General features: G+C 41.3%; 1 long non-coding RNA gene across 1 annotated transcript; it reads left to right on the top strand.

Moving 5' to 3' along the window:
• Positions 1-1,698: 1,698 nt before the first annotated feature.
• LOC129653936 (uncharacterized) lies at positions 1,699-27,624 on the top strand. Its single transcript, XR_008715296.1, has 3 exons — positions 1,699-1,851; positions 3,177-3,274; positions 27,455-27,624. It is a non-coding gene; the product is annotated as an uncharacterized LOC129653936 (long non-coding RNA).

Below are 27,624 nucleotides of genomic sequence, written 5' to 3'. Positions count from 1 at the left end.
TTCTATGGCAGGGTTGGAAAGATCCCCTGGGGAAGAAAATGACAGCCCACCCCACTGGAGAATTCCCATGGTCAGAGGATCCTGGCCAACTACAGTCCATGGGGTTGCAAAGTAGTACACTCAGTCTGTAGTGTCCAGGTGAGAGAGGAAAATTAAGGTTTCCTGTATGGAAAGAGTAACATGGAAACTTACATTCAGTCAGTTCAGTCGCTCAGTCATGTCCTACTTTTTTCGACCCCATGGCCTGCAGCACACTAGGCCTCCCTGTACATCACCAACTCCCGGAGTTTACTCAAACTCATGTCCATTGAGCCAGTGATGCCATCCAACTATCTCATCCTCTGTCGTCCCCTTTTCCTCCCACCTTTAATCTTTCCCAGCATCAGGGTCTTTTCAAATGAGTCAGTTCTTAGCATCAGGTGGCCAAACTATTGGAGTTTCAGCTTCAGCATCAGTACTTCCAATGAATATTCAGGACTGATTTCATTTAGGGTGGACTGGTTGGATCTCCTTGTAGTCCAAGGGACTCTCAAGAGTCTTCTCCAACATCACAGTTCAAAAGCATCAATTCTTCGGCACTCAGCTTTCTTTATAGTCCAACTCTCACATCCATATATGACTACTGGAAAAACCATAGCCTTGACTAGATGGACCTTTGTTGGCAAAGTAATGTCTCTGCTTTTGAATATGCTGTCTAGGTTGGTCATAACTTTTCTTCCAGTGAGCAAGCGTCTTTTAATTTCATGGCTGCAGTTACCATCTGCAGTGATTTTGGAGCCCCCCACCCCCACCCCGCCCCAAATAAAGTCTATTACTGTTTCCACTGTTTCCCTGTCTATTTGCCATGAAGTGATAGGACCAGACGCCATGATCTTAGTTTTCTGAATGTTGAGTTTTAAGTCAACTTTTTCACTCTCCTCTTTCACTTTCATCAAGAGGTTCTTTAGTTCGTCTTCACTTTCTGCCATAATGGTAGTGTCATCTGCATATCTGAGGCTATTGATATTTCTCCCAGCAATCTTGATTCCAGTTTGTGCTTCATCCAGCCTGGCATTTTGCATGATGTACTCTGCATATAAGTTAAATAAGCAGGGTGACAATATATATCCTTGATGTACTCCTTTCCCTGTTTTGAACTGAAAGGGAATTTGCTGTATGGCTCAGGAAACTCAAACAGGGGCTCTGTATCAACCTAGAGGGGTGGGATGGGGAGGCAGATGGGAGGGAAGTTCAAAAGGGAGGGGATATATGTATATCTATGGCTGATTCATGCTCAGGTTTGACAGAAAACAGCAAAATTCTTTAAAGCAATTATCCTTCAATAAAAAATAAATTAATACAAAAAAGAAAAGATTTCATGTTGTTTTTCTTCCACCCAAATCCAGACCCATAGATCATTTCTTTCCAGGTACAACTGTTATCTTCTTATTTGTCACTATCTAAGTCTTTTCTTTCTTTTGGCTATTTGGGAGTGGCTCTAAGATCCTGGGTGGGGGGGGTGGGGTGGGGTGGAGTGGGATAATATCTTCTGTATTTTCTTTGGGAATGCCTCCTAAATCTCAGGTGTTGTTCAATACCACCAGAAATATTTATTAATATTTCTCATGGATGAAACCTTACAATTATTTGAAAACATTTAATAATTCTATGATCAGAAATTTGGCCAAATCGGGACTTCCTTGGTAGTCCAGTGGTTAAGAATCCATCTTCCAATGCAGGGGACTTGAGCTTGATCCTTGGTCAGGGAGCTAAGATATCACATGCTATGGGGCAACTAAACCCGTGCATCACAACTAGAGAGAAGCCTATGCACTTCAACTAGAGAAGCTTGTGAGCCACCACATGCTGCAAGTAAGACTCAATGCACCTATTAAAAAAATCAGAGTTTCAAAGAAAGAAAGAAAGAAAGAAATTTGGCCAAATTGGAAGCTAATATTCAGAGTCTGAGGGAATTATTTTAGACTTGTCTCCTAAGGTAAATGTACCTAGGGGTAAAGAAAAAACATTCCAACATAGGTGGATGGGTGTGGGAGTCCTTTTATATTTGGGCGGCAACCCAATTCTTTGAGTAATTAAAACAGATGCCCTTATTTTACAAATCTAGTCTTTATAGGAGGGGAAGGCAGTGGCAACCCACTCCAGTACTCTTGCCTGGCAAATCCCATGGACGGAGGAGCCTGGTAGGCTGCAATACATGGGGTCGCTAGGAGTCGGACATGACTGAGCGACTTCACTTTCACTTTTCACTCTCATGCATTGGAGAAGGAAATGGCAACTCACTCCAGTGTTCTTGCCTGGAGAATCCCAGGGACTGGGGAGCCTGGTGGGCTGCTGTCTATGGGGTCGCACAGAGTTGGACACGACTGAAGCGACTTAGCAGCAGCAGCCTCAGTCTTTACAGGACTAGATTGAGCCTCTAGAAACAATTAAAAATCAACCAATTACCAATCCCCTAAGCTCCCCCATTTATCTCAAATGTTTGTAAAACACTGGCCTTAGGAAATCAAAGCTCTTCTTGGAGGAATTTGCATTCTTCCCCCAAATAAATGTTTACTGTTATCTAGGCCCTCTCTTTAGAGTACAAACTTCAGGGAGGTAATTCTTATTGGAAGGAAAAAAAATAGGAGAAAGGTCATTTGAAACTTTGGCAAGTGAAAAATCATGTGAAAGCTTTAGCCATCTGAGTAGATAACCTTAACTTATTCCATCAGTAAAGTAACTTAGATGCAACTTTTATAACTAGTGAGTTTTGTATTATTATATTTGATTCATGGCAGTAATTAAAAATGGAGGCTATAAGGACTCTGTTTGCATTATTGGCTTAAAAATAATGCACAACATGAGAGTTGTGAATCAAGTTTTATTTGGGACAAAATGAGAACTATAGTCTGGGAGACAGCACCTCAGATACTCTGAGAAGCTGCTTCAAAGAGGCAGGGGGGAGGATCAGTATGTATGCAGTTTTGGAGAAGAGGGAGCACATGCAATCAAGCATATATTTTTTTGCAGAAGGTTCTGCTAGTCTTGTGAACTTTGCTGCTAGTCATGAGGAGCAGTCATTACCATGAAGGATTTTAGTGCTTTCCTAGATTGAGGAGATATAGGAATTGGGTTAATAAAATCAGCTCCTGAAAATATCCAACTATTGAAAGACCTTTTCTGCCAATTTTTTCCAGAGCACAGAGTGCCTCATTTCTGCTGTCCACCCTGAACTCCTTTCAGGATGTGTTGGAAGTTCGCAGTTGCAGCAGCACATGATTTAATCCTCATAGAGGTAGATGAAAAGTGTTAATTTGTAGTTGACAGCATGTTTATGTGTGAATATATATGTGCATTGCGTATGCGTGGCATTTTCTTTATCTCTCAATGTTACTGCCAAGATTAACTTATAAAAGAGCTCTATATTTAATAGGCTTAAAGAAAATCAAGTGCTTATATAAATTAAATTCTCAAAAATATAATAAAAACTAGTTAAAATGAATTCCAAGTTTGTGTGATTTGGGAAAACAGTCAGAAATAAAGCTAGTTTGTTAGTTTAATTAAAACAAGCATGACTTTAGAACTGTGAGCACTGAATATAATAGTTATTCTACTTAGGCTTACTAAAGGTCAAAAGAGTTCATGTTATCACAAAATTTGTCAGCAAGAAAAATAGCTGGGACAATGACTTTGTCTAATGTCTCATGAAGTTGTTGGGGGTAGTCTAAACATAATTGTTAAGAAAAAGTAAATCAAATAGATGTAAATCAGATTAAAAATTTTTAGGTGAACTTTTCAAATGATTTCCTCAGTTTTTTTGATAACATGAAATCTTAAAGTTTTGCTAATTAAGTTCAATGATAGAAGTTCACTAAATATCTGGAACATTGGTTTACAGGATAAAATACTAAAACATTAATTGCTACACATGGCTTATCTACTTTAGATTTCTTGTTGCTGTAACATTTAAGATTTTTGGATTTGTTAGTAAACATAGCTTGTGCTACACTAAAACATCTACTATGAAAAAGCATGTTTTTAGAAATTATAAAAAGTATTTACAAACCTGCCAAGCCATATAATGCTAATATAAACTTCATATATTATAAAATATTTCAATATTTCCCTGAGAATTGAGTTTTTAAGGGTCAAGTTTTCCAGTATATGTAATTAGGGCTACTGGAAGTAATGGGGAAAACAAGTGTGTATGCAAGGAAATGGTATGTGTGTTTTCAGTAGAAGAGAATATGAAGAACGGAAATGCATTTTGTTGAGAGAGAGGAAAGTAATTTTGTCCTAAAGTGAAGCTGGTTATTTCAGAATAAGAAAAAGGAAAAACACAGGACAAAATATAAATGTAAAAAAGAAAGTTGCAGAAGGCCATGGAAAAAAAAGTCTCTAGAAAGGAATTGTATTAGTGGTCAGAACTGGGTAAGATTAAAGTGAATTTAATTAAGTGGTGAGTTTTAATATTAAAAGTACACTGGTACTGCTAAAATTTGGTTTTCTTACTATTAAAAGGAGAAAGATTTATTGGACTTTTGGTTTGATTTTGATAACAGATGGTAAAAGTGTCTTTCCCTTTTAGGTAAGCTACCTAGAAAGCAAAGATTCCACATTTTACAAAAAATAATTTCCTGTGCCTTATCAGGTTTTTTTGACTGCTTAAGAGAGCAGTCAAAGATATTACTTTGCCAGTAAAGGTCCGTCTAGTCAAGACTATGGTTTTTCCAGTAATCGTGTATGGACGTGAGAGTTGAACTATGAAGAAAGCTGAGTGCCGAAGAATTGATGCTTTTGAACTGTGATGTTGGAGAAGATTCTTGAGAGTCCCTTGGACTGCAAGGAGATCCAAACTGTCCATTCTAAAGGAAATCAGTCCTGATTATTCATTGGAAGAACTGATGCTGAAGCTGAAACTCCACTATGTTGGCCACCTGATGTGAAGGACTGGCTCATTTGAAAAGACTGTGATATTGGGAAAGATTGAAGGCAGGAAGAAGGGGACCAGAGAGGATGAGATGGTTGGATGGCACCACTGACTCAATGGACATGAGTTTGAGTAAACTCTGGGAGTTGGGGATGGATGGGGAGGCCTGGTGTGCTGCAGTCCATGGGGTTGCAAAGAGTTGGACACGACTGAGCGACTGAACTGAACTGAACTGAAGAAAGCAGTCTTCTCTACTGAAAGATCTAGGGTTTGTTTTGTTTTTTGTTTGTTTTGCAACTATGTAACTGTGTGTGCCTGAGCCATCTTTAATTGTCACTTTGGTTAAATAGGTGACTAAATATTGATTCACAGTAATCTATGATCTTATTTGACCAAGTGTATTTTTTAAAAACCTTTTGATACTTTTGGCAAACTTCCCCAAATCAAGTATTCAGTGAAGTCTTTTGACCTTGAACTAACTTGGATTTTTAGAGTCCCTGAAACATCTCAGCAGATTTGTTCTCGCTCCTTATAAAAAACACTTTAAACTAATTAGGCTTATTTGTTATGTTAAATTACATGATGGGATGGAGAGGGTGGTGGGAGGGGGGTTCTGGATGGGGAATACATATGCTCCTGAGACTGATTCATGTTGATGTTTGGCAAAAACCACTACAATATTGTAAAGTAATTAGCCTCCAATTAAAAAAATAAATTAATAAAAAAAATAAATTACATGGGAAGCACTGTCAGATAAGAAGTAACACTAAACCTTCTTTATGTTGTGTTTGCATACATATATTTTATAAGCATTTCAGAAATTGTGTGCATTTCCAGAGAGTTTGATATATCCCAGTGTAATGCAGAGTACATCATGAGAAACGCTGGGCTGGAAGAAGCACAAAGTGAAATCAAGATTGCTGGGAGAAATATCAATCACCTCAGATATGCAGATGACACCACCCTTATGGCAGAAAGTGAAGAAGAACTAAAGAGCCTCTTGATGAAAGTGAAAGAGAAGAGTGAAGAAGTTGGCTTAAAGCTCAACATTCAGAAAACAAAGATCATGGCATCTGGTCCCATCACTTCATGGGAAATAGATGGGGAAACAGTGGAAGCAGTGGCTGACTTTATTTTTTGGGGCTCCAAAATCACTGCAGATGGTGACTGCAGCCATAAAATTAAAAGACGCTTACTCCTTGGAAGGAAAATTATGACCAACCTAGGCAGCATATTCAAAAGCAGAGACATTACTTTGCCAACAAAGGTCCATCTAGTCAAGGCTATGGGTTTTCCAGTAGTCATGTATGGATGTGAGAGTTGGACTGTGAAGAAAGCTGAGTGCCGAAGAATTGATGCTTTTGAACTGTGGTGTTGGAGAAGACTCTTGAGAGTCCCTTGGACTGCAAGGAGATCCAACCAGTCCCTTTTAAAGGAGATCGGTCCTGGGTGTTCATTGGAAGGACTGCAGTTGAAGCTGAAACTCCAATACTTTGGCCACCTGATGCAAGGTGAAAAGACCCTGATGCTGGGAAAGATTGAAGGCAGGAGGAGAAGGGGATGACAGAGGATGAGATGGTTGGATAACATCACTGACTCCATGGACATGAGTTTGGGTAAACTCTGGGAGTTGGTGATGGACAGGGAGGCCTAGCGTGCTGTGGTTCATGGGGTCACAAAGAGTCGGACATGACTGATCAACTGAACTAAATGCTGTCATAATTCTAGTTGTTATCATAAAATGTTGTGCATCACAAAAATAACTACATTTGTTTATCAAATGAGGTCCAACAGTGGGCATTTAAAAATCTTTGTCATTTACAGAGAGCTTTTGCAAAAGCGTTCCTGTAAGAGTGCTGCATTTTCAAAAAGAAAGGACTTTTCATAATTATAGGATTCTGATATCTTTAAATACATAAAACTGATCTGGGTAAGAATCTCCAGGATGAAGGGGCAAAAAAAAGTTAAAGTAAACAAGAATTAATAGCATAGGACTGAATGAAGAGAGGAGAATAATTGTAATTTTTTATGATTTCATTTTTGAAACATTGCTACTTTACCACATTTGAGAAAATTGTTTCTCTTAGGCTACCCAAGACGCACAGCAATATAGTAAATTATACCTTTGTAGTCAAAGATGAAAATATTTAGTTTTTCTCCTACCTAATCCTTCCAGTAGTTATTGATATAAGTTCTTTAAGAATCTGTTCTTCTAATAATAGAACACAATTGGAAACACTAGCTACATTGTGTTTCCAAGGCTTTGACTGAGATAGAATCACAGGTAAAATCTAGTGGTGAGTCTTTGGCTGGGCATCTTGGCCTGAAAGACTTTAAAGAATTCAATCTGAGATTAAAAATTTCCATCAAAGCAGTCTTTGAAAGACCTTATCTGGTCGATCACTATTCTTGCTAAACTAATGTAAATAATCAGGCCAATTTTAATGCGAAAAAGAAAAAATGGTCTCACTGTGAACTTTGATAAAAATGGGGGTAACTGTAGAGAGAAAAAAAATTATGTTTGCACACTTGTAAATATTAGATTCTAATCCTATTAATTGTCTTTGAGGTTTTGTTATATGCAAACTGGACTGGATCCTGAATTCTTCTAGTTTCCTCAAATGACTGACTACAACTCTCCAAGTTGACATTTCCAATTTTCTCAAATCCTTCTGATTTAGAACCACCAAGAGAAAGACTGCTCTTCAATTTCCTTGAAATGGACTATGCCAGCTCCTCCTCATTACCCAATGGCAGCCAAATTTCAGGGGTTTGAACCTTGGGTATACATCTGACAGCCAAAAAGGCTCTGCCTGACATCTGGTCCTGTCCCAATGCTCAAAACCTTCAAGTCAAACTAAGCAGGAAGAAAGGTAGTTGACATCGATGTTGACTGCTTCTGCCTGAGACACTGAATCAAGACTTCATAATTTAAACATGAAGCCCTCTCTTTCCCCCTCATTGTCTTGGAGACCCATGTCTCCTAAGCCAATGGCAAAGGAAGCAATCTCTGGAATTTGAAACTGCTTTGTAATTTCAGGGTAGGAAAAAAAAAAAAAATCTAATTCCTGGCTTGAACAGGCAAATCAAACAATACCTGAGATTAGTCCATTAACTGTGCCACCTGAGTGGCAGTGGTTTATATCCCTACAGGATCTATCTTTGTAGTGATTAATTTTCTCCTTGAGCTTATTAATGCCTCGATGGCTGGCACATGACTGGACAATGCCTTTTGGGTTATCTAACTGTGCTCCTAACTGTCTATAAATAAACTGAGACACTTCATTTGTTAGATTCCCTGGATATACATTGTTGAGTTAGAAGGGAGCTAACAGGAGGTATTTATTCTTCAGGATTCACTTTTTTTCTTTGGCAAGGCTCTACTTCCCTTGTTAGGGGTAGGTACAAATGAGGTTAAGATCAGGAACCTGTCCTTAACTCTTGAACATGTTGCAAAATCTGCTGCAAAAGCAATAGCTACCCAATAAAAATCCTTAGACTCTGTGGCCAAATTTATTATTGGTAATAGAATAGGCTTTGATTATCTTTTAGCTAAACGAGGAGATGTCTATGCTGTGGTCAAAATCACTGCTGAACTTGCATTAACACTTACAGAAAAAGTAAAACTCAGTTACATAAGATCACTGAACAAGACACTTGGCTTAAAAAGGTCTCTCTTTGACTTACTTGATTTTGATTGGTTTGAGTCTTGGGGACCATGGCTCCAAAGTTCATTCTAAACATTGGGGATTATCCTGTTTATAATAATCATAATAATCTCCCAATATTATTATATTCACTCAAAATCTTAAGTCCATGTTTGCAGCTGCTAATCACCAGGCAAATGATCTCCCTAAGACTGGAATGTTGAAAAAGAAATGATGGGAATGACAAAGTTAGAAAACTTGAATCTGAAGTTGTAATCTGTGAATGCCACAAAGATTCAGAACAAAATAAAATGGGATCAACAAAGTTTTCAGAAATTATGGAGTGATAGCTGAGGTGGTACTTTTATGCCTTAAATTGTACAGCTCCTTGGAATGCCTTTCTTCTTGTCAGATAGTATGCTGTCTGATTCAGAAATCTTTGAATAAAGCCAATTAGGTCTTCAAGGTTACTTATTTGAGTTTTATTTTATTAAGAGTTCTTTTACATTGGATCCTTTCTTATGGGCATTAATGTGTATCTCACACATTCATATATTTTGTATCCATTCTTGAAGGTTTTCTACATGCTTTTTCTTTAAATCTCCTTGTTCTTGATCTTTCAAGTCCACATCTTCCAAGTGCCTGACCAACCAGCCAAGGTATTTGCCATAACCCAGGAGTCTATGCATATTCATACAAAGTACATGACCAAATACATCACTTGAAGCTGGGTCACTCATGAGGCTGTAGTGGGGCAGCAGTCTATTTTTGGCTTATATAAATATTGAGCTGATCTATTCATAGATCAGGCCTATATTCTTTTCCTCCTCTATTAAGTTGCCTAGAACTCACCCGACTCCTCTCCAATCCATGGTGTGCGTGAGTTCATATGTGGTCAAACGCTCAGTTGTGTCTGACTCTCTGCAACCCCATAAACCGCAGTCCACCAGGCTCCTCTACTCATGGAATTTTCCAGGCAAGAATACTGGAATGGGTTGCCATTTCCTCCTCCAGGGCATCTCCCAAATCCAGGGATCAAACCTATGTCTCCTGCATCTCCGGTATTGGCAGGCAGATTGTTTACCACTGAGCCACCTGGGAAGTTCCCCTCCAAGACACAACAGTGTATACTGAGAAAGAAGTGTCATGGTAACAGAGATGAGTGGCATGGGAATTTGGGCCATCCATTCATGGACACTTCTGTGCCCACCTGATTTTATATCATTGTGTATCTGACAGCACCAGCTCATGAGGGACAGCTCCAGTGACATGTTCAATTGATGCCTTATGGCCAGACTCTTCATCACTGCCATAGTAGACCAGGCGTTTTTTCCAAATGGTATATAATTCTCTGCTGCAGACTACATGCTCCATAACTTTAGATTTCTGTGTTATGACTCCTAATGCGGCTTGTCAAAAACTCCACGTGACAGATTTACCCACTGTGTACTCCATCACTGTGCTGTCCATTGGCTCGAATGCCAGTGGGCCTCCTTGTCACACAGCCTCCACTTATTGCAGAGCTCTCTGTTTCTTTGGCTGCTCACTCAAAACTGTCTTAAGTTCCAATAAACTGATCCCAACAGCCATTGTTCCAGTTGCTTCCCTCTTAAGGAAACGGTGAATCACAGACTGGTCTGATAACTGATTCACTCAGTGCAAATGGCAGGGGAGCTTGAGGGCTGGATGCTGGCTGAGCACAGTGGCTTCAGCCAGTGGTGCCTGAAGGCTGTGGCCATGATAGACCAAGGATCCAAGGGAAGTGGTTAAAGAACTTAGTGAGGACTCTGGACTGGTTATTTCTCTGAACCCAAGCAGATGGGGACAGCGCCCAGGAGCTCAAGCCACAGGTACTTAAGCCTTAAACTTACCCTGTGGTTTAAGATTGGGAACTGTCTCCAAGGAATAAAACTTCTAAAGGTAAGTTAGAGCTCTAGTTATAAGAACTTAGATATAAAGGTCCAGTTATGGGATACACTCGGTGCATTGAAATGGGAATTAAGAAGCTATTATTAGAATTGAGGTGCCCAGTGAGGGTGGAAGGTAGAGGTGAGCCACAAACCCAGAGAACAGATAGGTTCGTTTACATAGGCCCTTGCCATTTGAGAGAGAAGGGTAGAGATTTCCCTCAGTTTCATTGCATCTTTTGGAATGGGCCAATGAAACATCTAGGATTTTCAGTCCAGGAGAAATATGAGGATCTTTCAGGTTCCAATTTGGAAATGTGGGGTATCCTTAGTGAACTCCACATCTTCCAATCAGCCCCTATATAACCCAGTGTCCTGTGTCCAGTGTCTGATAAGAACATGTTCTTCTCATTATAGATGTCCTGGGCCAGACGGCCTTGTCCCTTGCTTGCTCCAAATCAACTGCTCCAGCCTTCTGTGTCCCTGGCTCCTGACTTGTCAAACTTCTCCTTGGTCTTGAAAATGGACTTGGCTTCACCAGGATTGTGCTGTGTTCTTAGTTGCTCAGTGGTGTCCAGCTCTTTGTGACCCCATGGATTATAGACTGCCAGGCTCCTCTGTCCATGGGGATTCTCCAGGCAAGAATTCTGGAGTGGGTTGCCATGCCCTCCTCCAGGGGATCTTCCCAACCCAGGGATTGAACCCAGGTCTCCCGCATTGCAGGGGGATTCTTTACTGTCTGAGTCACCAGGGATTAACCTTTAGCATTTTATTCAGACATGATTATACTGCCTCACTAGCTTTTTTTCACCTCTTTCTTTCTTGGACTTAGTCTGACTACTCAAACCCAAGTTGAACCTTGCCCTCCTTGGCCATGGACCCACACGACCTGACTTTACCTCCTTGGGAGGGAAATGGTAGAATATCATAATCACCTTGGATTTAGCTAGTTATAAAGATATATGACTTAATATTTTGCCAGCTCTGGATTTTTTTTTTTAAGAAAAAATATTATGGGAAAAAGAAGATAAAGCATCTCAGTAGCATTTAGCACTTTGAAGATCATTCTGCAGTGGAGTTGATAAAAAATACCAACAGTGCAAACATCTGGGTGAAGGAGCAGAAAATCAGGTTATAATTCTTTTTTAATGAAAATATTTATATTCTCCCAGGCCTTGGATCCTTGGTTAGTGTCTGATGTAGAGACAAAAGAATGTTTTGCTACATTTAGTGATGAGCGTGAGGAATGAACCGCAGTGTGGTGCCATCTGCAAAACAGTGTGCATTTCAAGTGTGTTGACAGGACTTCTTGGAGGCGAAATGGAAAAAGATGCTCAATTCCTAATTAAAGGGTCGCTTACGTTTTCCTTTCACTACGAAAAGAGCCATTCGTAATTTTGTCTAATTACAACACAATTTTAGCACTGAAAATGCAGTTGCATTTAGTTAAATCTTAATGGGACTAGAGATTTGTTTCCCCAGAAGTTTCCTCTGTGCTAGGGAATGAGATCTGATATGGGACAGATAGTATAGCACTGTAGGAATTAGGACCCACATTTACTAACATGTTTATTTTCAGCTCTAAAAAGTCTAATATTTGGACAGACAGAAGCTTGTCCTATATTTGTCTTGACCTGGAAGAGAGTTGGAGCCAGAGAAACAGGGGGACAGAGCCATCGGTGAGAAGCACAGTCAGGAACAAGGAATCTAAAGATGGGATTTATGGTCTGAAATGCATAAAACTGGAGAAACTCATAATTAACTGACTGATCACTGCCACTCATATTGAAGGGGAACTTAAAAGAAGGCTTCTCTTAGAGACAAGATTCTCTAGGTCAGATTACTTTTATTATAATATTACAAAAAAGAGAAGAACAAAAACATAGCTATAATTCATTATGTAATAGCTTTTATTGAAATGTTGTTGTTCAGTCGCTAGGGCATGTCTGACTCTTTGCAAACTCCATGGACTTCAGCATGCCAGACTTCCCTGTCCTTCACTATCTCCTGGAGCTTTCTCAGACTCATGTCCATTGAGTCAGTGATGCCATGCAACCATCTCGTCCTCTGTTGCTCCCTTCTTCTCCTGTCCTCAATCTTTCCCAGCATCTGTGTCTTTCCCAGTGAGTCAGCTTTTCACATCAGGTGGCCAAAGTATTGGAGCTTCAGCTTCAGCATCAGTCCTTCCAGTGAATATTCAGGACTGATTTCCTTTAGGATCAACTGGTTTGTTCTCCTTGCAGTCCAAGGGACTCTCAGGAGACCATCTACATGCCTAAAATATAGGCATGGTATATGGAAAAGCTCTGTAGAGCTTGCAGTTTTGATTTAGACAGTTATTAGAGAATGTGGGCTCTCATCCTAACAACATGAAAAAGCTAGATTAGTTACACGCTAGTCATTTAAAAAACCCATCAGGAAGTTGAAAAGAAAGTGGAAGTCACTCAGTTGTGTCCAACTCTTTGTGACCCCATGTATATAGTCCATGGAATTCTCCAGGCTGGAATACTGGAGTGGGCAACTTTTCCATTCTCCAGGGGATCTTCCCAACCTAGGGATCGAACCCAGGTCTCCTGCATTGCAGGCAGATTCTTTACCAGCTGAGCCACAAGGGAAGCCCAAGAATAATGGAGTGGGTAGCCTATCCCTTCTCCAGTGGATAAGTTGCAAATAAATCTGAGTGAACTTGAGACCAGCAAGGAATAAACATTTTCAGGAGAGAAGAGATCCATGCTGCCTGCATCTGTGTGAGTGTAATAGGGAAGAACAAATCTGACTCCACATTGAATCTCTTTCTTATACTTTGTTGTAGTGGTTAAGTTGCTAAGCTGTGTTCGACTTCTGTGATCCCATGGATCCTAGCCCTCCAGGCTCCTCTGTCCGTGGGGTTTCTCAGACAAGAATACAGGAGTGATTTGCCATTTCCTTCTTTGGGGGATCTTCCTGACTCAGATCTTCCTGAGCTACCAGGGAAGCCCCAAGTCAGTGTAATATGGAAGAACAAATCTGACTCCCTATTGGATCTATTTCTTTTACTTTAACTTTTGTATTCTATTGTTTTTGCTATAAGTTAATAACTAAAGGGAGCTTCCCTGGTGGCTCAGTGGTAAAGAATCTGCCTGCAATGCAGGAGTCTCAGGAGACACAGGTTTGATCCCTGGGTTGGAAAGATCCCCTGGAGGAGGGCAAGGCACCCCACTCCAGTATTCTTGCCTGGAGAATCCCATGGACAGAGGAGCCTGGCAGGCTATATAGTCCATGGGGTCACAAAGAGTCGGACACAACTGAAGCAACATAGCGTGTGTGCACACAGTTGCTAAACGGATGCTGCCTACAGTTTATAGTGTATCTAATGGACCATCTCTGGGAACTCTGCCTCCAAGATAATGAGCATTAAACTAAAATACCTTTGTTCAACTCACAGGAAACATCTGGACCAGGCCCATCTGTGAATGGCTGGACTTGCTGTTACACTTGTATGATTGTTTGTATGAATATTTGCTTCATGCTTATCTCAGTAATATGTTAGCTACCTGTGATCTGGGGCCATTGTATCCTTTGACTCATTATTTGTATCTTTGAGAGCAGACACATAGTAATAAGTGAATGAGAACTCTGACATAATTCAAGGAAATGGTGAATGATGTTTCCTTGCAGGGAGATGTCAGGTCTCCCAAAGAGTCATGTCTGTCCTATGACCTTTTACCCTGCACTCAAGTAAATATGTAGAAAAATGGGTTAAACCAATGGATGGCTCAGAATAGGGGGGGACATATGATAGGATGGGGATAAAATTATTTTTAACAGTTTGCAACCATGTAGGAAATTTGACAAAATGAAATTTAATAAGGAGACATGTAAATGAAACATAGATGACTGCCAGAACTATAATATATATGAGATAGGAGAGTTGTTTCTAAATAGCATCATTCATAGAAGAAGTTTTGGAGGTTTTGGCTAATATGCAGATAAACTCTATTACTCAACAAAGAAGTGTAAGTGACTTTATCAATGAATAAAAATGCAAGTATCCAGTAAAATATGGGCAAAAGATATGAATGGGTAACTTGGAAAAGAATATTAACTTTGGCCAATAAATAAATGAAAAATTTAAACTAAAATAAAATTAAACTATTTTTGGCCATCAGATCAGATCAGATCAGTCGCTCCGTCGTGTCCAACTCTTTGTGACCCCACGAATCGCAGCACGCCAGGCCTCCCTGTCCATCACCAACTCCCGGAGTTCACTCAGACTCACGTCCATTGAGTCAGTGATGCCATCTAGCCATCTCATCCTCTGTCATCCCCTTCTCTTCTTGCCCCCAGTCCCTCCCAGCATCAGAGTCTTTTCCAATGAGTCAACTCTTCACATGAGGTGGCCAAAGTACTGGAGTTTCAGCTTTAGCATCATTCCTTCCAAAGAAATCCCAGGGCTGGTCTCCTTCAGAATGGACTGGTTGGACCTCCTTGCAGTCCAAGGGACTCTCAAGAGTCTTCTCCAACACCACAGTTCAAAAGCATCAATTCTTTGGCACATAGAATGGACAAATATTAAGTGAAAGGTAGTGTACAGCAATGCTAGGGTTTGTGATTATCAGTTTTTATACTTTTGGTTGTAATATAAATTGATTCATTTATACTTTTGTTTGCAATATAAATTGATAGCAGTTTTTTTACTTTTGGTTGCAATATAAATGGATTCAACCAGTATACTTTGAAGATAGGAAAAGAAGAGGACGACAGAGAATGAGATGGTTGGATGGCATCACCAACTCAATGGACATGAGTTTGAGCAAACTCCAGGAGATAGTGAAGGACAGGGAAACCTGGCGTGCTGCAGTCCATGGGGTCTCAAAGAGTTGGACAAAATTTTATGTCTGAACAGTATACTTTGGTTGCAATATAAGTATAAATACCTCTTCTGGAGGTATATTTGGCAATTCACATAAGAAAATCTTAAAATGTGAGTTTCTTTGGCTCAGCAATGCCACTTTTAGATTTAAATCCAATGGAAAGGATGCAATAGATGTGTGGAAATAGTTAGCTGTAAGGATGTTCACTCTAGTATTGTAACAATGGCAAGAAAGTTGAAACGAGTCTTCAAGAATGGGGCACTTGTTAAAATCTAGCATATTCATATAAAGAAATAAAATGCAACTACTTAGTTGAAGTCACGAAAAAATATTTAAGTAGTGAGAAAGATAGCTAATTGAGTTTAGAAAGCAGATTACCAAACATTATGGTATGATCTTATTTACTACCAAATATATGCATAGAAAAATGGTTAATAGTGGTTTTATGTGGTTAATGGAACTTTGTTTTTTTTTCCCCTTATTGATTGTATTTGTTTTCTATCATAAACATACACTGATTTCATAAATGATAAAAAAAAACAACAAACCAAAAACATTATTTAAATAGTGAGAACATGAAGTGGCCAGGGAAGGCACTTTGAACTTGGGCTGCATGAACTGAAGCGGCATGTCAGAACAAAAGACACAGAATTCCACACTCCTCTGTGCGCTTGCCTTACCCTGGATGTGCTGGATTCAGTACTAAGTGACTTATTACAGGTTTGTGTCTACAGAGGAGCATCGGAGATCATGAGGGGATTCAAAACCATGTCTTCTCCTGCAGCAAAAGGAGCAACGAATTGGGAATCTGGAGGTTTGCCTTTGAGTCCAGAGTCTGTCACCTGCCAGCTGGTGACTTTAGGGCAACCACTCATTTTGTCTGATTCTACATCTTCTCATTTATAAAATGTGTATAGTAACATCTCTACATCAAAGACTATATTGCAAATATTAACTGAAATGAGAACTTGAAAAGAAGTTCATAATGAGGAACTATCTATGATCAGTTTGGGACCAAGAAGGGATAGGGAGAATGGGTTTTCTGCCTTTAGAGTGGCATATAGATTACTGTGCATTATAGGAAGGCAGAGTTTGGCTAAAATATGGATGAATTTTCAGGTACCTACAATTGTTTCAAAATATAAAGAATGGCTTTGGAGTTTAATAACTTTCCTGGAGCTATAGGATTTCTAACAGAGAGAACTACTCAGTTATTGAGGATATTAGAGTGGAAATTCAAATGCCAGTGAAAGAATAGAGATCATGAGGGGTTTAAGATCTCTTCCTATTTGGATATTTTAAGATTCTTTGCATTGAACATCATGGTAGCATCTGCATTCTAGTACGATCAGAAGAGTTACTGGGTTGGAAGGATCTATGCATTTTGAGGCTATAAGATGTCCATCTGTGAAGAGAGACCCAGTGCTCTATGGATTCTGCACAGTTCTGAGGGTGCTGTCACTAAAGTAATATCTATGACATCAGTGGGAATTAATAGGCTCAAAATAGGAAGCCATGCCCAGGGAAGAAAAGGCTAGCCTTATGTAACATAGAGGGTGGATAGCAATCATTTTGAGGCCAAAAATGTAGAGGATATAGATGATTTATGACTCAAGCTATATGAAAAGTTTGTTCACTCACGTATGAGAGGTATGTGGCAGGTTGCAAAGGGAACTCAGTGTGTGAGGCCAAGTCAAAGGGAACTCAATGTGTGAGACCAAGTCATGAAGGGAGAGTGACTCCTAACTATTTCTTCAAAATTACATTTGGAGGACTTCCCCAGTGGTCCAGTGGTTGGAACTCTGTTGTCTCAATGCAGGGGCCACAGGTTTTATCCCTGATCAGGAACTAGACCCCACAGGCCACAATTAAAATCTTGCATGCCCCAACTAAAACAAACAAACAAAACCACCAAAAAACAAGAACATCAAAACTGCAGATGGTCTTTCTTGATTTGGGCGTTGGTTCTACAGGTGAAATTCACACACATGTTTACAATGAAGGTTTCATGTGCTGAATATGACTTCTTCTGAAGCCCGTGTGCAAGATGAAGTCTTAAAAAAATATATGCATGGGGATGGAGACCATCAGAATGTCTCCAAGTCCTTTTCAGTCGCCATCTCAGTGATGAGAAACCCACAGGTACTCTGAGGATGTAAATGGTGGCACCTCCTCAGTGTTTGAGAGTGGCCCACGCTGTCAGCACCCACAGGTCCTGGCTCCTTGCTGGCTGTCTGCAGCAGCCTCAGGGTACCTGCAGCTGGCCCCACAGCACCCTGAGAACCACAGAAACATGGTGGGTTATCATTGGAAAGTGAAGTTCAAAACAGCGGGCTGCCTTACTAAGGCTGAGATACTCCAGGGCAACACCGGTAACAGCAAGTGTGTGTCTACACAACTCCACCCCCCACCTCAGAAAGGGGATCAATGTGTTGGTTTGGGCCTCTTTACCACAGGACTCTGGAGTTCCTTGGTGTACACACTGCTGGAGAAAATGGGGTCATTTTCATGTCTGGGGGGCTGGATTTACATTATCGCATTCACTAATTCTTGCCAGCACTGACTTACCAAAGTTGACTTTCCTCATGTTCACAGAGCACATTTTTCAACTACAAACAAGTCCATTGCTAATACACCCAGTGTCTTTCAAAGCTCAGGCACTGACATATTCCTTCCAATTTGACACTATTTAGTAACAATGATTTTTTGAACCCCTACTATATGCCAGATAATTTTCTAGATGTCAGTATTATAATAGGAAAGAAGTCAGGCTTTGTAGGGCTTCCATTGTAGAAAGGAAGCGGATACTATAAGCAAGAAATTGCACTATTGAGATAAATGCTCTAGGGGCACTCATACCAGCGGAAGTACCATGAATCATTTATGGTGGATCTGAGTGCAGTGCAGGAAAAAGGGGTATATTAATTAGGAATGCTTTCAGCTGCATTGACCAGAATGCCCAACCAACATTGGCTTAAGTAATGAGGGCATTTAACTATCTTAAATAATGAGTCTAGAGTTTTTCAGGTCAGGGTGGAAGCAGCAGCTTAGTCAGGTTCTCAAGGACCCAATCTCTTTCTGTTCTTGCTGCCTGGTTGATTTGATTTCCTCTGGTTAAACTGTCTGCTGTACTTCCAGGCGTGACATCACATTCATGGCAGGGAGGAAGAGGAAAGCAGCTGTTAGCTGTGTCTGTTTCTTCCATCAAGAATGCCAATGCCTTTTCAGAAATGAATCCTTGTTCATTTACACCTGAATGGCTAGAAGTGGAGCTGGCAGCCACACACAGGGAGGCTCAGAAACTGGGGAATGGGATTGTTATGTTTAACTTAGACATAGTTTTGGGGCTGACCACATTGCAGTTCCAAGATTGAGGCTGTGCTAGCGAAGAAGGTGAAATTAATACTGGGTGGATGACAATATTTGCCTGTCACATAGAATAAGGAGGAGCACTATTATTGTGGGCAGTAGAGGTGATTGGTGAGCTAGTCAGCTCACAAAGGGTGGTCTGGGTTTGAGGACTTGATTTAAGATGGCTCTTACTTTGGTGTACCAGTGGACCAAACAAATGATTCCAACCAAGACTAAGGATACAGACGGGTAGGTGGACTTCCCGTTGTCTCTCGTCTTCTCTCAGAGATGATCCATATGGTCTCCATAGAATGAGATAGTTTCAGGTCTGAGGATTCCAGAGCTGCAGTCTCATTGCTGTTTATCCAGTAGCCAGGGAAGGGCCATGTCAGTATTTTAATATCTACCTGCTGCTGCTGCTGCTAAGTCACTTCAGTCGTGTCTTACTCTGTGTGACCCCATAGATGGCAGCCCACCAGGCTCCCCCGTCCCTGGGATTCTCCAGGCAAGAGTACTGGAGTGGGGTCCCATTGCCTTCTCCATAATATCTTCCTACAAAAAGCCATTTTTGCTGTGGTACAGTGTGTTATTGGTTTGGCAATCCATATATTAACATTTGGGACTTCCCTGGTGGCTCAGTGGTAAAGAATTTACTTGCCAATGCAGGAGATGAGGTTTGATCTCTGGGTTGGGAAGACTTCCTGGAGCAGAAAAAGGCAACCCACTCCAGTATTCTCTCCTGGGAAATCCCATGGACAGAGGGGACTGGTGGGCTACAGTCCATGGGGTCGCAAGGGTCAGACACGACTTAGCAACTACACCACCACCACCATATTAACATCTCAAGGCAATAAAGGAAGTGGATGGCACTAGTGGTAAAGAACCCGCCTGCCAATGCAGGAGGCCTGAGATGCGAGTTCAGTCCCTGGGTTGGGAAGATCCTCTGGAGGAAGGAAAGGCAACTGACTCCAGTATTCTTGCCTGGAGAAATCCATGGGCAGAGGCGCCTTGTGGGCTACTGTCCATGGATCATAAAGAGTTGGACACGACTGAAGGAACTTAGCATGGGCACAGAGGAAGTGAATGCCAGTAACCAGAGTATATGAGGAGGCTGCATGGGTATGAGACATGCATACAAAGAACATTGCTTCTGTGGATCTACTCTAGAAGGACTCATCCCACTCAGGGGAGGGGATGATTGAAACCTAAGAAAATTTGATATACAAAGATGTTCATTTAAGGATATGAACAAAAAGCCTGAAGTGCAGCCCCCATTGGCTCTCTGGCTTGGATCCTTTCTTTATTCCTGGGACATCTTTCTTTCAAAATTAATTATGAATTTAAAGATGTGTTTTATATTTTATCAAGCGTTTAGCATGATTTTGAAAGAGGCTTTTTTTTGGGTTTGTTTTTCATCAGCTTAGTGTGCCATATTGTTAGAAGCCCCCAGAAGACATTTGGCACAGGGAAAGGGCCACTATTCAGGGAAGGGAGAAAAGTTCTCAAGTGGGAGCCCTAGCTCAGTAGAGTCCTGGAGAGAAACTGGGGGCTGGCTGGACAACAGAGCCTATGAACTGTTGGTCACTTCTCCGCCCTTCTCTCTTCCTCTCTCTCCTAGAGCAGTTGAAAGAAGTCCACTTGCCTTCCATTTATTCAAGGTTTCCAGAATTCTGGAACATAAAAGAAAGACTGAACCTTCTTGCAGTCCACTTTTAGAGATTTACGATGAACATATTAATGCTATAAAGCACAAAACACAAGTGAATTCTTTCTATGCAGAGCTTAATTATAGCTTGGTTACAATACATATAGTGCATTGGGGGTGGTGCATTCTGGTGACTGGATATGAGGTTAAGTCTGGATAGTAAATTTCTTGCTTCAGTCATTCAGTGGATCTTTGTGAGTGATACAGGACTTCATTTGGAGGTACCCTCTTAGGTCTAAATTTGAATCCCTTTGTGAATGTAGGAACTCGCCCTAACAGTTCTCCTGGCTCACTGCTCCTTGATGAGGGTCAGGATTACATATAAGAACTCAGTGCAGCTGCCAGAGCACAGGTACTGACTAAATGAAAATACATCACATGGTGTAGCTAGATAGGAGGGAGCGCTCGTGGGAGAGGGAGGGCAGAGGGCCTTAGAATCTGTTTTCATACTGTTGGCTTATGCATTTGGTGGTGTGGGGCACTACTGTTTACTGGATGGGCACACTTTTCTAGATGTGGTGAGGCTCTGAAACAACAGCCCAGAAACTCTCCTGGACAACAGTCCAAGTCTGTGTCTCGCAGCAGTGCAGACTCGTGCCCAGCCTATCAAGGTGGGGTGACACAGCCTGCCCCTTTGGATTAAATGGGTCCCTTCTGATTCAGGAATGAGTGCTAAATGCTTGTCTGATACAGATCGCGGGGGAGAGGGCACAGTTTCAGCTCAGGGGTAGTAGCCTAGGAGACGTCCTGCCATGGTGGCAGTGGCAAGGGAGCAGATGGCACAGGATTCATGGAGAGCAGGAGGTGTACACAGCATGGACTTGTCACAATCTCCGCATGATGCTCCAGCGAGCTACTGCCTGCTGTGTTCTGTGGTCAGGCTGCATTTGTATTCTCGTGGTTTAACATCCAATATTAAGCCTATCTGGAAAGTGACAGCTAAATTTAAACCAGTCCAAGCTGCTATTAACAATTTTGCAGTGTTCACTACTGTTTTGGAGGGGAAGGGCTTCATTACTGAAGAATTGGGGGCTAGATGGCGTGATACTGAGATGGTTCTCTTGGGTCTTTGATTCTGTAGCCGCGTTTGCATGGAGAGCTCAGTTGTATATTCAAAACTGAATGCTCCTTTCTCTCCCCAGGTGGCTTTCTTAACCAAACACTGGAGCAAGGGAGAGAAGTTCCTTTCACTAAAACATAATTGACCAATTTAATGTACTGATGAAGTGTGTAGGTGTCCATGCGTGTCCTTTGATGTCCTAGGGGAAGATGTTTATCAAGCTAGGATGGTTACTGTTTGCATTAATCTATTAATTAGAGAGCTGCTTAACATACTATCGATTTTCCTAAAGGAAGAAGGTGGGAAGGGGGTAGAGAGAAATAAATTAGGAGTTTGGGATTAACATACACTACTATACATAAAGTAGATAACCAAAGGACCTGTTGTATAGCACAGGGAACTATGCCCAATATTTCATAATAATGTACAAAGGAAAAGAGTCTGGAAAAACACATTTGTATGTGTATAACTGAATCACTTTTCTGTACATCTGAAACTAACACAACGTTGAAAATCAATTAAGCTTCAATTAAAAAATCATCAAGTGTGTTGCTATGAAACAAGAGCCACAAGCCTACTTTTTTCTAGAATGGGAATGGACTAGTAACAGGGACATGTGTGCATGCTAAGTCGCTTCAGTCATGTTTGACTCTGTGCAACCCCATGGACTGCAGCCCGGCAGGCTCCTCTGTCCATGGGATTCCCAGGCTAAGAATACTAGAGTTGGGTGGCTATGCCCTCCTCCAGGGGATCTTCTCAATCCAGGGATTGAACCTGTGTCTCTTATGTCTCCTGCGTTGGCAGGTATGTTCTTTACCACTAGTACCACCTAGGAAGCCCCAGTAACAGGGACAAGGCATGCTAATTCTGACCACATAGAATAACCCAACTTTCTGCAGTTGTTTCCCTGAAAACTGAAGAATGTGCTCTGTTCTTGTCTTTGCTGGTAGGTAAATTGAAAAAAAAAGTTCAACTTCTCTTTAATTCAACTCTATTAATTATGACTAATAGCCCCTGGCTTTATCACAGCTGTGTGAAATATGATGTCTTCTGCAAGCTCTCTGCACAGGGATGAATATATATTTCCCTGTTTTCTCTCATCTTGACAGACCTTGTCCAAGAGAATTGGTGACATCATGGAAGGGGTTCTAGGACAACATTAGCTCAGGGCCTAATAAAGAGATTTCTCTCGTAGATGTGGGTAATTAGGAATGACTCACTAACTGTGGAGTGCAGGATTAAAAGTGTTATTATTGTCTTATTAGAAGTGATGAGCCATAGGCAAGAGTATTTGCCTGGGAATGAGTCGACTGACAGCTTCTTGTAACTCTCCTCTCTGATTAAAATGCTTAATTGATTCCAGAGCTTGGGTGCTAAAAACTCCAGTCTGTTTTGATACTAATGAGAGAAAAATGTTCTCAAGAGATATGCAAGTGGGGAGAAAGGAGGGAGGCATTCTTTGCTAATTAACAGCAGGTCAGCTGCTGAGTGTGAGGTAGTGAAGAGCGGCAGACCAGGAAAGACAGCTAACCCTGGTCCGTCCTCGCTGTGCCATCTCAGCAGAATGGGTCTCTACCTCAATGTTCACATCTGTGCATGCGTGCAACGTTGCTTCAGTCGTGTCCAACTCTTTGTGACCTTATAGACTGTAGCCCGCCAGGTTTCTCTGTCCATGGGATTCTCTGGGCAAGAATACTGCAATGGGTTGCCATTTCCTCTTCCAGGGGATCTTCCTGATCCAGGGCTCAAAGCTGCATCTCTTAAGTCTCCTGCATTGACAGGCAGGTTCCTTACCACTAGTGCCACCCGGAAGCCCTTCCACATCTGTAATATGAGGATAAGAATGCCTGCCTCAAAGAGCTCTTGGGCATGAGACAAAGTCAGGGACATTGCAGGAGCTTACAAATGCTTCTCTCTCTCTCTCTTTTTTTTTAAAAAATATTTATTTATTTATTTGGCTCCACCAGGTCTTAGTTGTGGCATTGCAGGATCTTCAATCTTTGTTGCAGCATTCAGGTTCTTTAATTGTGACATGCGAACTCTTAGTTGCAGCATATGGGATCTAGTTTCCTGATCAAGGATGGAACCTGGGCCCCCGCCATTGGGAGTGCAAAGTCTTAGCCACTGGACCACCAGGGAAGTCCCTAACACCCTTCTTTTTCTTTCTTTCTTTTTTTAAAAATCTCTTCTTGGTCTTGTTAATTCTTTTCAAATCCCAACTAAGATATTACAATCCCATTTGATGCATTATCATACTAGAGATATAGGCCAATACAGAAGGACTATTAAAAATGCCCCTCTATAAACTGGTAGATTACTTCAAATTAACTCTTATTCCAAAAGTGCTTTGGCCCCAAACTCATTTAGACATTCTCTTTGGAAAAATAAGAGAAATTCTCTGTTTCATCCATCCTATCCATTTTCTTGCTGGTTCCTCCTACCTCTCCCCACTTTATTCAGTTAAGACAACACTTGGTCAGCGGGAAGAAGCCAGGAGGAAACAGAAAGGAGGGACAGAAACCATGCTAACATACTGCTGGCTTCATTTTCCCCGTGTCCTGTGATGGTTAATTTTATGTGTCAACTTCACTTGATCATATGGTGCCTAGGTGTTTGGTTAACCATTATTCTGGGTATGTCTGTGAGGGTGTTTCAGGATGAGATTAGTAGACTGAGTAAAGCATATTGCCCTCCTCAATGTGGGTGGGCCTCATGCAACCCACTGAAGGCCTGGGTAGAACAAATACTGGAGGAGAGAGAATTCTCTCTCTCTGCCTGTCTTAGAGCTGTCACTCTTCTGTCTTTGGACATAGGCTGAGCCTGAAACCACACTGTCAGCTCTCCTAGGGCTCCAGCTTGCCAACCACAGACCCATGGAATTTTCCTTCCTATGTTTTGGACTTGCTTTGTACCCATCACCCCTTCTTTCCAGTTTCTCCCTTTTGGAGTGAGGATGTGCATCCTATGTCTGTCCCACTAAGGTGCTTTGGAAGCACATAACTTGTCTTGTGGATCACAACAAACTCTGGAAAATTCTGAAAGAGATGGGAATGCCAGACCACCTGTCCTGCCTCTTGAGAAACCTGTGTACAGGTCAGGAAACAACAGTTAGAACTGGACATGGAACAACAGACTGGTTCCAAATAGGAAAAGGAGTATGTCAAGGCTGTATATTGTCACACTGTTTATTTAACTTATATGCAGAGTACATCACGAGAAAAGTTGGGCTGGAAGAAGCACAAGCTGGAATCAAGATTGCTGGGAGAAATATCAATAACCTCGGATATGCAGATGACACCACCCTTATGGCAGAAAGTGAAGAGGAACTAAAAAGCCTCTTGATGAAAGTGAAAGAGGAGAGTGAAAAAGTTGACTTAAAGCTCAACATTCAGAAAACGAAGATCATGGCATCCGGTCCCATCACTTCATGGCAAATAAATGGAGAAACAGTGGAAACAGTGTCAGACTTTATTTTTGGGGCTCCAAAATCACTGCAGATGGTGATTGCAGCCATGAAATTAAAAGATGCTTACTCCTTGGAAGGAAAGTTATGACTAACCTAGAGAGCATATTAAAAAGCAGAGAGATTACTTTGCCAACAAAGGTCCATCTAGTCAAGGCTATGGTTTTTCCAGCAGTCATGTATGGATGTGAGAGTTGGACTGTGAAGAAAGCTGAGCACCAAAGAATTGATGCTTTTGAACTGTGGTGTTGGAGAAGACTCTTGAAAGTCCCTTGGACTGCAAGGAGATCCAACCAGTCCATCCTAAAGGAGATCAGTCCTGGGTATTCATTGGAAGGACTGATGTTGAAGCTGAAACTCCAATACTTTGGCCACCTGATGCTAAGAGCTGACTCATTTGAAAAGACCCTGATGCTGGGAGGGATTGGGGGCAGGAGGAGAAGGGGACGACAGAGGATGAGATGATTGGATGGCATCACTGACACAATGGACATGGGTTTGGGTGGACTCCGGGAGTTGGTGATGCGTGCTGTGGTTCATGGGGTCTCAAAGAGTCGGACATGACTGAGCGACTAAACTGAACTGAACTGAACTTGTCTTGTTTTCCACATTCAGAACTGGAGAGGAACTTATCTCAGGGTGAATTGTACCTGGAGTCTCACTCATATCTGATTTAGATGACATTTAAGTGAGACTTTAGAGTTGATGCTGCAATGATATCAGACTTTTGGGACTGTTGAGGCAGAATGAATACATTTTGCATGAGAGATGGGCATAAATTTTGGGGGATTGAGGACAGAATGTGTCCCCCTAATATTCATATGTTGAACCTCTAATGTGATGGTTTTTAAAGATGAGTCTTTGGGGTATGGTTGGGGTTAGATGAAGTCATGAAGGTGGGACCCGAATGATGGGGTTGCATGCATGCTTAGCTGTGCCTGACTCTTTGCGACCCCATGGACTGTAGCCCATCAGGCTCTCTGTTCTTGGAATTTTCCAGGCAAGGATATTGGAGTAGGTTGCCATTTCCTTCTCCAGGGGATCTTCCTGACCCAGGGATGGAACCGTATCTCTTATGTCTGCTGCATTGGCAGGTGGGTTCTTTACCACTAGCAGCACCTGGGAAGCCCCACTAATGGAGTTAGTGGCTTTATAAGAAGAGAAAGAGAAAGATTGCTTTCTCTCTCTTCCACGTGAGGACACAATGAGAAGGTGGAGGTCTGTGAGCCAAACAGAGAGCCCTCGCCAAAACCTGACCTTGCTGGCACTTTGATCTTGGGCTTCCATTCTCTAGACTGTGAGAAATATCTTTGTTTAAGCCACCCAATCTGTGGTATTTTGTTATGGAAGCCTTAGCTGACAAATACAGGTCGCTTACCTTGTTTTTTTTCCCCACCAAGCTATCCTCTTTTGTTTGGAGCTTGGGTATGAAGTTTGTGTGAATGTGCATATAGACAGTGCTAATTTCTGTGAAGTCCACCAGTGTCCAGAAACTCAGCAAATGAGAGCTGACCATCACTTTGGGAATGTCACTCTTATTATACATCTATTGTACAAAAGCTTCTAATTCCCCAAATTATCTGAGCTGAGAATCTCTTCGTCAAGTAGAAGGGGACACAGAATAAAAACGTAAGCATTTATGAATTTGCAGTTTCAGAAATGGAGAACAAACTGGAAACTATGAAAAGATGAACAACTCATAGATGCTGATCTGGGAAGGAGTGGACCTCTCCCACCTCTTCCTCTCTCCTTCTCTTCTTCTATACCTGGCACTCTAAAGAAAAGTGGATTGCATTTTTCCTTTTTAAAAAGTTCTCTTCTCCTCATCCCCCAGCATAACTCTTTTCTCTGGAATCTCTGTTTATTGGCAGCTGTTGTTTCTTAATGACTCAACCACTTACCTGGGACTTAAGACCATACGGTAGATAATGATGGTACCTATGTGGTAAACTATTTGGGAGATGCAAGGAGTACTTAGTATTTATTTACTCCAGTCGTTATTTTGGAGTTCTGGGCCATTCAAAACCATGTGAGTCCACCCTGGGAAGGCTTGGTTTCTTCCTTTTGGAGAGAGGCTTTCAACATACGTGGTTTCAAAAAAAGAGTAAAACTCCATCTAATTTATCCCTTTGCCAGATACCCTCAAATAGCAATTGTGAAATGCTAATAGCTCCTTACTATGAGCTTACATTTATTAAATAAACAGGTCCATGGATTAAGAACAGAAGTGTTAATGAACTTTTCAAGTCTTCTAATTTGTTGAACATTTAGGGCCGTTAATAAGTGCCTATTCATTGGAACATACACACACCTTTCCTCTGCTATATAAGCGTTAGCTAACATCATAAGCATGTTGTTAGGAAAGCAGGATTGCAGAAGAGACTGCAGGTGCTGGGGTTGACTGTTGATAAGGCAGGGGCTTTAAATAGGATTTTGAATACTCATCTGCCATCTTGCATGAGCATTACAATACATGAATCGATTTGAAAAAGCATTGAATTAATTACTGTTTTTCAGGAAGGTGCAGCAATTTCAACTTCTTTTCTTCTTTTTTAACAGGCTCCTGATATCCAGACCTGCAAAGGCTGCAAGATTTTGCTTAACACAATTAAGAAGTGCTGGTTCAGGCTTGGGTACAGTTGGAGATGAAGGACCCATTGCTGGAAGAGCTAGCTTTGAGGGAGAAACTGTTTTTTGCTATAACAAAGGGTAGACTGTTAAAGATGAGT

Source organism: Bubalus kerabau, chromosome 5 (genome assembly GCF_029407905.1).
Source record: "Bubalus kerabau isolate K-KA32 ecotype Philippines breed swamp buffalo chromosome 5, PCC_UOA_SB_1v2, whole genome shotgun sequence".
Lineage (NCBI taxonomy): Eukaryota > Metazoa > Chordata > Mammalia > Artiodactyla > Bovidae > Bubalus > Bubalus kerabau.
This window is presented reverse-complemented; position numbering and strand designations above follow the sequence as displayed.